The 12,786-nt window shown below is 37.8% G+C and overlaps 1 pseudogene; it reads left to right on the forward strand.

The window, feature by feature from the left end:
• Positions 1-9,921: 9,921 nt before the first annotated feature.
• LOC123637466 lies at positions 9,922-10,930 on the forward strand (annotated as a pseudogene).
• Positions 10,931-12,786: the final 1,856 nt, after the last annotated feature.

A 12,786-nucleotide genomic window follows, 5' to 3' on the forward strand; every position in this document is an offset into this window, starting at 1 on the left:
ATGGCTCTGGTTTACACCTGTTATCCTAATATAATTATTAACAGTGGCCCCCTTTACACCCAGATGTGTTCTAGTTTAGATGACTAATTCACACAATACATCAACAAAATGTTTACACATAGGCATACTTGAGTTATTTTAGACTTTTGGGCTCATGCTTCACCTGCGAATTTTTAGAGTAAAAAGTATTTCAAGGATCTAATTATGGTTGAGACTTACCTTAGACAGCACACAGCTGAAATTATGTCTCTCAGCACATTACAAAGTAATAGCCTGTCCTACACACTCTAAATTGAAAGACCAGGATAACTGTGGGACAACGTCCAGGTGGGGGGGAATTTTGCCTAAGAGAAACTATAGTGTTCTGTGAAAAGTATCTAGATGAAATCATGAGCAAAATAAGGTAATGAGTGGTGACTGTACAAACCAGATTCATCAGCCCAATATATAGAGAGAAAAATGATCTCTGCACCATGAAACTTCAGCTGAACTTTCCAACATATAAAAAAAGAAAACCAGTCTCCATTGTTAACCCATCTAATCCAAATGTGAAAAGGAGCAGTAAAAAGAGAAAGAAATCCAAGTAATGCAAGAGTTCTGAAATCTGTGAACAATAGAAATTAGAGAAATAGAAAAATTTAGAATGATGTTAGTATGAGTGATTCATGCTTTCAGAGTTTAGGTTCACATGTCAGTATTATTACCATAAAAGACATGTATGTAATTTTATTAAAAATAAAAATATCTTATGAGCTTCAGAAAGAGAAATTTTAAGAAAAGGAGTTTTCAGAAATTCAATCTTCATGGTACTAAGAAAAGTGAGGTGCTATGGCCATGACCCACCTAAATGTTCTAAGTCATATTCATTAAGTTCCTGTAGGTCAAAGATTGCTTTCAGCCATCATTACGGGTATGAGCACACGGCAAGCTGCCACTGAGACCATTATCATTTGCATCACAGTAAAGATGTTAAGTTTTAACCCATCAGCTAACATTCAGCTCTCAGATGTTTCTCAATGAGAGCTGAGAAAGAAAGAAAAACATTCTCAAAAGCTTAATGTCAGGCAGGCATTATTTGTTATACTTTTAGGAATCTCTGTGTGTGTGTGTGTGTGTGTGTGTGTGTGCATGCATTTCTTTTCTCTGCTGAACTCCATACTCAACCGTGAGTAGCAATGACAAATTTTATGTGTTACCACTGTGGCTGACACTGAAAATTTAGTAACTACCATAAAGAGTATCAGAGGTAACTGCATCCATCACTTACATGGATTTGGTAGAAATACAAGGAGAAAGAGACAAGTTCACTGTCACTTTATCACCTGATGTGGCCATGTTCAATAGCCTTCCTTGATATATTCACCAGGGTCTTTGTCAATAGTATGGATGTTGGCCCTGATTTGTTCTTTTTTGGAATAGACCTAAACAGCTAAACTAATGAAGTCAAAATTTGAACTATTTTTCAACCCCAAGAGTTATTAAATATGGTTCAGTCTAAAAAGGAATTTGTTTAAACTGTTTGGCTTGATATTTTAGACTCTCTGAAATGTAACAGCTTATTTCAAACCTTCCTCTTGACATTGGCTATATAAACCTACAAAGTTATAAAAGCTAAATCATTCTTAATTGGACAAGGGATACCTTCCCACCCGCAAGCTGACAAACTTAATGAAAGATGACTGGGATCGTTTTTTTGGAAGTATGGTAAAATAAATCTGGATCAAACAAAATGTTCTGACTCTTTATTTCCTTTAAGAATATTTGAAGTTCTGCTCAACCGTCAAATAGTAGAAGAAAAATGAATTAGGAATTTCTAAAAAGCTATCTGAGAAAATTTAGAACATTTTCTGCCATGAGTGTTACATCTTCTGTTGGCTTACATAAAACTCTCCAAATCTTTGTTCTTGATCAGTGCCTGAGCAATTTGTGGAGCTAAATCTGGGCACACAATGTAAAAGCCACCAGATAAGGTAGAAAATATGGAAATAGATTTCTCTGTGACAACTAAACAATGCCATGAATTAAATTTATTTGCATTTTTTAAAAAACTCGAGCGTAAATCTCCATAAGAGTGTTTTCATTTGATTCTAGAAAGTGTTTTGGCACATTGCTACTCAGTGTGGTGCAGCCTGGTGCTGGTCTAAAAACTGTTGCTATTCTGAGACACGATAAGCAAATAAATTGAGCTTTAGAAACTTTTATAGCCATTTGAGTAATCAAGAGTAATTTTATATCTGTTGAATATAAAGAAATGGGGATTTATTATGCTTAAAATTTTTTTCAGTAACTTGATTTTATGTATTTTATAGAAATAAATTTTTTAAACAAAAACAGCCATTTCAGCATATGTAGCTTGAGAAATATTATTCTAGCTCACACAAATCCCTTCTTATTGGTTTCCCAAAAATAAAGATGTCTGGTGACATCCAAATGCCTTTGAAAGTCACAACTCATTTAGATCAGAATGAACATCAAAGTCAGTAATGGTAGTGGTATTTATAACTTATTCCCAGGTTACTTTTTTAATGGGGACAACTGAAATAAAAATAGATTGAGAGTATGTTTTGGAAGATCTATAGTTAATAATCTCGTTAACATGAAACTAGTTAAAAATTGAAGGCCATGGAGTCTAAAGAGCAGAGAGAATAAAGACCAGCACAGCTAAAATCCTAAAATTAGGAAATCAGTTCCAGCTTCACCCACAAGACTTTCCTTCAGTGTTTATCTAGACAAGCCTTAAATTGTTTCCCCTGTAGTCTGGTTAGGCCTGCTAACCAGCATGGGCTCCAAATAGCAAAACCCAAATGGACTTATCTCTGACTTCTTTCTCCAGAGTTCTGCAGGACGTGGCATAGGTGGATCTCTCCCTCCATCCCCTGGGAACACCTACTATTCAACAAGCTGCGCTAAGGAATTAGGTGGTTAAATTCAATGGGGATTTGTTTTCTGAAAATTTGTAAGGAATAGAAAACTTAGATAAACATTTCTTAGTTGAAAGCTTTCCACTTAACATTATTTTAAAGCTATGTGTCTTCCTCTCTGAATCCCCCTTCAAGTGGAAGCTATAAAATATCTTGAAGGACAATTTCTTTTTCCTCTAGATGTGCTTGCTTAAAAATGCTTCACCTACTAAAACTTTTAAGATGAAGAAACACATATTACATGGGGCAATTTTTTTTGCAAGAAAATTATCTTCCTAGGCCATAAAGAAGAAGTTGCTTTATGTTAAAGACCAACTTGACATCCAGTTATTCTGCACCTGGATACATTGTGAGGCTGATAGGCCTAGATCAATGCATGACAAGCCCTGTCTACTCTGGGCTGGTGGTCCATCTTATAAATAGTGCAATCTGCGGCTATTCACTTCAGCGCCTGGGGTTGTAAAGGGCCTTATTACCTCCCAGAGTAGTGTTCTCCTTGAAGTCATTATACAGAGCGACCTCATTACTTTATTGTGGGTAATTAATTGCCTTTGTCCATTCATTCATCAATAAATATTTATTATCATCTCTGTGCCAGGTAGCTAGTGGTTACTAGGTACCCAGTGTAATAAAACATCGAGATCATAACTCTCATGTAGGTAACAATCCATGGCAGAGGCGGGCAATGAATAAAAAGATAAATATTTAATTATAAATTGTGCAAAATGCTAAGTGGGGAAGCTGAACAGGTTGTGGTCATGGAGCAGTCGTGGGTAGTGTGCTCTCTCTGTCTCTCTCTCTCTCTCTCTCTCTCTCTCCAGTTTCATTGAGTCTTTATCTTCCTGTCCAGTTCTTCCCTGGAAATGCTGTCGGTTTTCCTCCTTTCAGCTGATGACTCACTGGTTCTAAAAACCCTTTCATAATCTATCCCAGTGGTTCTCACGGGACATTTGCTAACAAAAGTTCTCATTCCTAGGCCCCATCCTGGACCAACTGCACCAGAATCTCTGGGCATGGGGCCCCGGAATAAATTTTTCCTAAAAGTTTCTCATTTGATTCTAATGTGTGGTGAAGGTTGAGGAACTCTGGTCCCACTTAGGCAGAATCCCATCAATGGTGCCACAGTGAGTACCCCCTTCACTTGGTCCCCTCCCTGGACTCACAAGGGACTCCTACACCAGTCATAACAGCCAGCAGAGCCCAGGAGATAGGACTTCCTTCAGGTGATGACTAGTCTCTCCCGGAGCAGATGTCCTCCTTGGCTACACATAATAGCCTTGTCCCCCAACCTGCTGCAGGGAACTTCAAGCTACCAAAGAAAAGAAAAACAAAAAAATCCAAAAACTAAACCAGAAACTGTCCTTCCTCCCTTTAAAAATATACCCCTGGGTTTTCTACTTTTCTTCATACCACCCACCAGCTTCCTCCTGGGTCCTTGTATAGGAGGCTCAGACTCCTCCCTCTCATTTTCCAAATTTAATCCATTGTGAGTTCCTGTACAGTTTTTCTCTGATATGTCCCTTTCTTTTCACTCCTGTTGCTCTCACCCCAGACCTAAGCACTGGAGCATCATTTTTGGACATCCCCAGCCCCCCAGCTGATCTTTCCCCAGTTCCTACTGGAAGGTGCCTTCATGCATTTTGCATTATAAAGTTTCATTTACCCCCATGTTGTTCTCTCACCCTCTCCCTCCATTGATCATAATTTCTGGATTTCCTGAAGCAGTTTTGATAACAAATAGTCTGTTTCTTCATTCTCATAAAATGAAACAAATGTCTTACAATGCCTGTGTTAAAAATTAAAACTACATTTAAAAAAGACTTCTTGCAACAAAACAACAAAACAAAAGCCTTGAAATCCTGTCTTCCCTCTGAGAAAGCATGGTGTCCCTCTAATTTCCCTCCATGGTGATCTTTTGAAATTCTACTCACTTTTCATGGTCCAGTTCGGATGCCATTTTCTCCATGAGGACTTCCTAAATCAAACAGATAAAAATAAAACTCTTTGCCTCATGAATTTGCCTCTGGATTCCTAAGGCATGCTTTTTGTACATCTTTAGGGACCTATCACCAACTACCCCAGATTATAGATATTTTATAGGCCTAGGATTCTACTTATCCTCCCTACTCTGCTCTAGGTTCATTAAAGCCTTCATTTTTGCCCTTTGCCAGGATTTGTCACTGTCTTTTGCAAATAAGTATATCTGAAACGGATCAATGGATAATTCAATGAATGAAAATGTTAATCTGAAACATTAGTCTACCTATCATTGATTGTTTAAACAAAATCAATCACATATTTCAGCAATGTTTAACAATCTCATCATAATTGTTTCTGGACTTATTATTTATAAAACTCTTCATCTGATGAATCAAGCAGCATTATTATGGAGTTACCATGTCCCAGGGACTGTGCTATAACTGTGGGGTACCATGGTGATAAACAAAACTAAACAAAATTGTAATTGTCCTTGCTCTTAAAAAATGCATAGATTAGTGGGTGACCTAGACATTAATCAGTTTATCACACAAAGTAATAAATAATTGCACCTATGTAAACCACTTGGAAGGAGGTTCCCTTCTTTTTTTGAAAGCCTACTACATAGGGAGAATTGATCCACCCTGGGAGGTCAGGCTCGGCTTCCCAGAGTGTGTATTGTTTGAGTTCAGACTGAGACAGAAGGGAAGAGCATTAAGCAGGGAACATGTGTAAAGTCTCTGTAGGACAAGAGAGCATGGAGGTGAATGAAACTGAAGGAGTGTCAGCGTGGCTGGAGGGAATCATATGAGGTACCAGGGAAGCGTGGACAGGGCAGAGGGGATCTGCGGTGCATTTTGTGCAGAGCTCTCTGGCCATGGTGGTAAAAATAGACTGAAATGTAGAGTGGGTAGAGTAGCTTAAAAGGACCAGTTAGGAGAGCAGCATAGGTGAGATGTGATGAGGTTTGGACTAAAGTGGTGGTGATGAAAGGAAATGGGTAGATTGAATAATGCCAGGGAGACACCTCTGACATGAGATGGTAAGTGTTCCAACGTGAGAGGACAAGGGGCTGGGAGGTGTCCAGAAAACCCCACTCCAGGTTTCTGGCTGGCTCACCTGTTTGGGGCTGTTGTTATTTACTCAGTTGGGAAAGTGGATGTCGGGGGAGGAGGTAGGTGATATATCAAGAGTGTTAGACCTAGTGAACATTATGTTTAAAATACTTCTCGTCTTGTTGCATTTATTCTATTTGCCTTGTCTGTTCACTGGCCTCTGGTTCCAGAACTGAAACAGTCAATTTCAGATATTCTGAAGAGAAGGAATTAATGCAGTGTCTGTTCCACTGGTGTTTATTATTTCAGTCAGAGCCGAGGCATGAGTCTCCAGTGCTTACACACTTTAGGTGTTTTCAAGTGGGCTTGTAACCTTGACCAGGGAGATTCTGTGAGGGAGCTTGGGAGCTTGCTTCTGTAGTTAGAGAAAAAATGCTCCTGAATCTCTTCATGGTTAAAGAAGCATTTGAGACCATAGAAAATTTACTCATGGCAACGTAATCACTCTACGTGATTTGACTTTTATGCAAGCAGATTTATTTGTGAATCCAGTGAAATCTGAACTTTAAAAAATAATAAAAGTAGTCAATGCTAGAAAAGACCAGAAGTTTTTAATTCTATATTTTAATATTTTCCTCTCTTTAATGAGATTGCAGGAGAATAGTATGTGAGTTTTTTCCTTATAAATTCCAAAATTTTAGCAACCAAACTATTTCATTTTTATAATTAAAACAAACCCAAACTTATAAGTTAATAAAACTTTGTATTCTTGATCGTGTTCTGCATAGATTTCTCACTGAAGAGATACACGTGCTGCTGCCTGGGACATACAGTGGGACTGGTGATGCCTGTCGCATGCTGACGTTTGGCGTCTGCTTTCATGTTAGGGATTACAAAGGAACTTGATGGAGATGCTATCACAGCAGCTGTGCATTCACAAGGAATAGGAAATAATAGAACTGCTTATCAGTGGATGCCTGAGCTTGCAGAACAACTGTTCTCCATTAAATTTGCTGAGCCAATAAGCAATTAGAGGATTGTAATGATACTCAGGGTCCTATGGCTAGAAAATTTCCTGCTTGCTCTGGGCCAACACAGTCCAACAACTGTTCTGTTTTCAGCACAGGAGAGCGCTTCATTCCTAAGTCAGCCTGCCCAGACTGCAAACCCATGTGCAGCGTGCTGTTTTATGATGCTCTCTTTGGTATTTGTGTTACTATGGCTGCTGTGTTCTGGTATAATATTTAATGAGTTTTTATTAGACAAGTTCCCTAAGGGACTTTTTAAAATGGAAGTCCCAACTTTGAAAATCTAATCAATACATAATCAAATATGTGCCCTGAGAATGAAAGAGAGGATAGTGTTTTCCATTTGGTGTAATTCTTCCAGATGCTGATATTTTCATAAGCATTTCCTTATCTGCTTTCTTATTCAGCCTGGGCTGCTATAACAAAATACCATATACTAGGTGGCTTAACCACGAGAAAATTATTTCTCATAGTTCTGGAGCTGGAAGTCTGAGCTCAGGGTGTTAGCATTCTGGTAGAGTTGCCATTCTCTTGGGTTCTGTTGGAGCTCTCTTCCTGGCTTGCAGACAACTGCCTTCCCACTGTGTCCTCATGTGGTGGTAAGGGGGAGAGCAAACTTTCTGATGTCTCTTCTCGAAAGGGCACTAGTCACTTTCTGAGGGCCCCATGTTCATGACCTTATCTAAACCTAATTACCTCCCAATGACTACATCTACGAATAACATCATATTGGGGGTTAGGGCTTGAACACATAATTTTTCAGGGGACAAATTTCAGTCTATAGCATCTGGAGTCTACTTCCTTCTGACCATACTACACTGGGCTGGAAAAGGGGAACATGAGCAGGTTGCATAAGGTGCACAAAAAAGATGGGCTGCCTTTGAACCAGTGGGGCCTACATTTCAGTCTTTCAGGGTCAGTTGTTTTGGCTTATATATGTTTCATACTTTCAGTATCATTCCCTCATTTACCTAGACTGTTTGGTAATAGGTATGCTTGTTAATCTTATCATTAGTTACTAAGCAATCAATTCATTTTCAATTGATTTTTATTTCTAAAAATGTCTCATAGATTACTCCTATTGTTATGTTTCCAAGTTGTGATTACTGGCATAAACCAGTCACTCCAGGTGTGATTAGTGTGTGAGCAGAGAATTGCTGATGGGTTGAAGCCATTTGCAATTTGATCTCTCCCAATATCTGTCCCTGATGCACGTTCACAGAGTTGCAGGTTGTAATTGTCTCTCTGTGAACTACAGCCTCCGTTTATTATTTTGCACAGCACATGGATTTTTAAAAATATCTATTAATGCCCAGTTAAGCAAATTCTGAAGATGAAAAATCCCCAAATGTTTTTCTCTTAAAAAGGTAGAAAATTCTTGCACCTTATGTATTGCATGATTTAGGTAATACAATTATAGAAACATATTTATGTGCAAAATGAAGAATGAAGCTTGTTTCATTCTTATCCTAAACTACAGGGGTGTTGGTGGTCTGCTATAAGGCCTATGAGCAAGATTAAAGATTTGGAAAGCTGAATAACATATAGCCATTTATTTCCTTAGTTAATTACCAGTGGCAGTAATAGATTTTGCCCCAACTTTATATTTTGAAAAATTTCAAGCCTACTGAAAGTTTGGAAGAATAATACACGTTTTTGAGATCTATTGCACAGCATGGTGACTGTAGTTACTAATAATGTATAGTAGACTTCAAAATTCCTAAAAGAGTAAATTTCAAATGTTCTCACCACAAAAAATGATATGTGAGGTGACAGATATATTAATGAGCTTGATTTAATCATTCCACAATGTATACGTCTATCAAAAAATCACATTATACCTATAAATACATGCAAATATTGTCCATTAAAAATAAAAAGATAATAAAATCAACTCCCCTCTAAAAGTAAGAATAATGCAATAAACACTCAAATATACTTTGTTCATATTCAATAATTATCAGCATTTTGCCACATTTACTTGTGGGAGTGTGTGCAATCATACATGAATTATGAATGATTTAAAGGTAAGCTGTGGACGACAATGATTCTTGATCCTTAAACACTCCAGCTGGAGAATATGTCTCCCGAGAACAACGACATTCTCCTACATAACCCCACCATCATCAGGCAAGAGATCAAAAGTGACAGTATGTGTACTATATTAGCATGTGCTATGTGGTCATTATTCATGTTTCTCCAATTTTTCCAAAAGCAAAACTACAATGATTAATTTTCCAAATGCAAGGTATAATCATTCTATTGCATCTAATATCTTTTAATCCAAGACAGCTTCCTTCCTTCTTGTGTCTTCCACATCATTGGCATTTTAAGGACTCAAGGTCAGTTGTTTTTTGGAATGTCTCCCAATTTTTTTTAAGTTTAGCTTCATGTTAAACACTTTGGACAAGACTGTCACATCAGTGACAGTGCATCTTATCTGGACGCATGGGATGTCAGCTGTCTCATTCTTGATGAATTTAGCATAATAACTTCTTTAAGGTGATGTCTGTCAGATCTATCCATTATAAAGGTACATTTCTCTTTACAATTAATGAATAATTTTTATAGATAATGAGTAATAAGAGTTAATATTTTGTTTCTCAAATGATGAAACATATATTGATAAACAAAACAGTACATTTAAGAAGTTTCTTCCTCTTTCAGTGCTGACATCATACGGATATTTCTGATTTCCAATGGCCACTGTTGGATACACCCACTCTGAACTGCGAGGTGAGAAATCTGTCGTCTCTCAAATTCTTAGGTTTGTGCAAAAATAACTGTGGTTTTAGCATTGTTAAAATTTGCCATTTGATGTTGGAATACATTCTTAAATGTGGTTATGTTATATATCATTTTAATGTGCATTTCTCACTTTATGTTTTTTTGCTAATGACTTTTTACTTGCTGTTTATTTTATATTTATTTTAGACTGTGGAAATGATGTTAGACAAAAAGAAAATTCAAAAGATTTTCCTATTCGAGTTCAAAATAGGTTGTAAAGCAGTGGAGACAACTCACAACATCAACAGCACATTTGGCCCAGGAACTGCTAGGGAGTGTACAGTGCAGTGGTGGTTCAAGAAGTTTTGCAAAGGAGACGAGAGCCTCCACGATGATGATGAGGAGTGCAGTGGCCATCAGAAGTAGACAAGGACCAATTGAGAGCAATCGTTGAAGCTGATCCTCTTACAACTACACAAGAAGTTGCTGAAGAAAACTTCAACCATTCTACGGTCGTTCCCCATGTGAAGCAAATTGGAAAGGTGAAAAAGTTCAATAAGTGGGTGCCTCATGAGCTGACTGAAAACCAAAAAAATTATCATTTTGAAGTGTTGTTTTCTCTTCTTCTTTGCAATGACAATGAACCATTTCTCAATAGGATTGTGACGTGTGACGAAAAGTGGATATTATACAGCAACCGACGACGACCAGCTCAGTGGTTGGACCGAGAAGCTCCAAAGCACTTCCCAAAGCCAAACTTGCACCAAAAAATGGTCATGGCCACTATTTGGTGGTCTGCTGCTGGTCTGATCCACTACAGCTTTCTGAATCCCAGTGAAACTATCACATCTGAGAAGTATGCTCAACAAATCCATGAGATGCACCGAAAACTGCAATGCCTGCAGCTGGTTTTGGTCAACAGAAAGGGCCTGATTCTTCTCCATGACAACGCCCTACCACTCATCACACAACCAATGCTTCAAAAGGTGAACAAATTGGGCCATGATCTCTCACCAACTGACTAACACTTCTTCAAGCATCTCAACACCTTTTTGCAGGGAAAATGCTTCCACAACCAGCAGGATGCAGAAATGCTTTCCAAGAGTTTGTGGAATCCTGAAGCATAGATTTTTAAGCTACAAGAATAAACAGGCTTATTTCTCATTGGCAAAAATGTGTTCATTGTAATGGTTCCTATTTTGAATCATATAGGTGTGTTTGAGCCTAGTTACAATGCTTTAAAATTCATGTTTCAAAACTGAAATTACTTTTGCACCAACCTAATAACTGTGGCACATAGCAAAGATGTGGGATTGGGGAATATTTCTTAATCCATATTAGCTGCATAATGTCTTGAAATTTTGGAAACTTAGAGTTTTAATAAAATAGAACTGCAAATCTCCCATACACATACATAATGCCTATATTTAAAATAGATTTAATATTTTATAGCACTGAGTTCTGTAGGATGGTTCCAGAGGAGAAAAGATAAGTGACACAAAAATGTCTATGTAAAGTGTTATCTGTTCTTGGACTAAGATACACTGTTGTTCCTGTCCCAGGTAGAGTATACCTGAATAAACTGCAAGCTGAAAAGAAGCTTAGAAATAACACTTTGCATATCTAGGGCTCTTCATGCATTTGCAAATCAATAATCAGTCTACTTCTAGGAGACACACGGGTGGCAAGATACTAGTTACACCGTTTCATTTAATTGCTGGAGAAAGCCAGCACATAGAATTCTAACTTGTTGCATGAGCCATCTGGGTCGCTGTGCTGGGAGTCAGTGTATTGTAATGCTTTACCTGCTGATTTCTTTAGTATTAATGAAACGTGGACTTTTTTTTTATTAAAGGATGCTACGAACTAAATGGAAGGTGAGGTCAGCTGAGCTCCCTGCTTGTAAATTGCAGTCACATCTACTGAGACTCTTTCCTAATTCTAAAAGAATCCTAGAGTAATAAGAAGTAATTTAGACAAAGAATAAATTAGTTCTGAGGGTGCGCAGAAAAAAGAAATTATGAAACCACTCAAAAATATTTCAAGGATTTAGTTCAGCAGCAAAGCTGGAAATTTAGAACCTTATTATCCTGGGTTTGAAAAGGATTTCAAAACACTAATTAAGATCCTAACTCTCCCCGGAGGCAGACTGGTTTACCCAAAGGCTGGTTAGGAAGCAGACTTAGAAGGAAAAAGAGAAATTCTCAAGGCAGTTTTATTGGCTCCTCTTCTTCATCTCACTTAAAAACTTAATGATGGGAGAAGATCAAAGGTGAGAGTAAGTTGTAAGGCTTGGTGTTATAAAGGAAAGGAGACCAATCTCTGCTGCTTAATCACAAGCATCCTCATCATTTCATCCAAAAGACTGCAGTAGATATCCGCTGCAATTGATTGACCAGGTTTCATGAAGTTGTAGTGGATAATAACAGCACTGGACCACCGAACAGACACCATTAGAGTTTTTTGGATGAATATTCAGTTTTGGACCACATTCAGCACTTCATCTTTATCCAGTCATTGTGCCAAACACTTGTGATTGTCAAAAAGAATCCCTTTTTCATCATGTGTCACCATACAGTGTAGAAATGGTTCCTCTTTATGTCATGACAGCAAAGAAAAGCAAACTTCAAGACGATCTCTCTTCTGACACGTTTAATTCATGCGGTACCCATCTATTCAGCTTCCTTATCTTGCTGATTTGTTTGAAATGGTCCAGTATTGGTGGAATAGTAACATCAAACCTTGCTGCTAATTCACACATAGGTTCAGATAGATTCTCTTCCACTACAGTTTTCAGCTCATCACTATCTACCTTGGTCTCAGGTCACCCATGTGGCTCATTTTCAAGACTGAAATCACCAGAATGGAATTTCTAAACCATCTCCGTACTGTATGTTCATTAGCCACATCCTTCCCAAACACTTCATTGATATTTTGGGCTGTCTGTGCTGCACTGGTTCCACGATGAAACTCATACTCAAAAATAACATGAATTCTGACTTATGTATGGTTTCACAAAAATTTTCCTAAAAAAAATTTGAAAGATAATCACCACCAAAACAGTGCATTCGAAAGAAA

Source organism: Lemur catta, chromosome 4 (genome assembly GCF_020740605.2).
Source record: "Lemur catta isolate mLemCat1 chromosome 4, mLemCat1.pri, whole genome shotgun sequence".
Taxonomy (NCBI): domain Eukaryota; kingdom Metazoa; phylum Chordata; class Mammalia; order Primates; family Lemuridae; genus Lemur; species Lemur catta.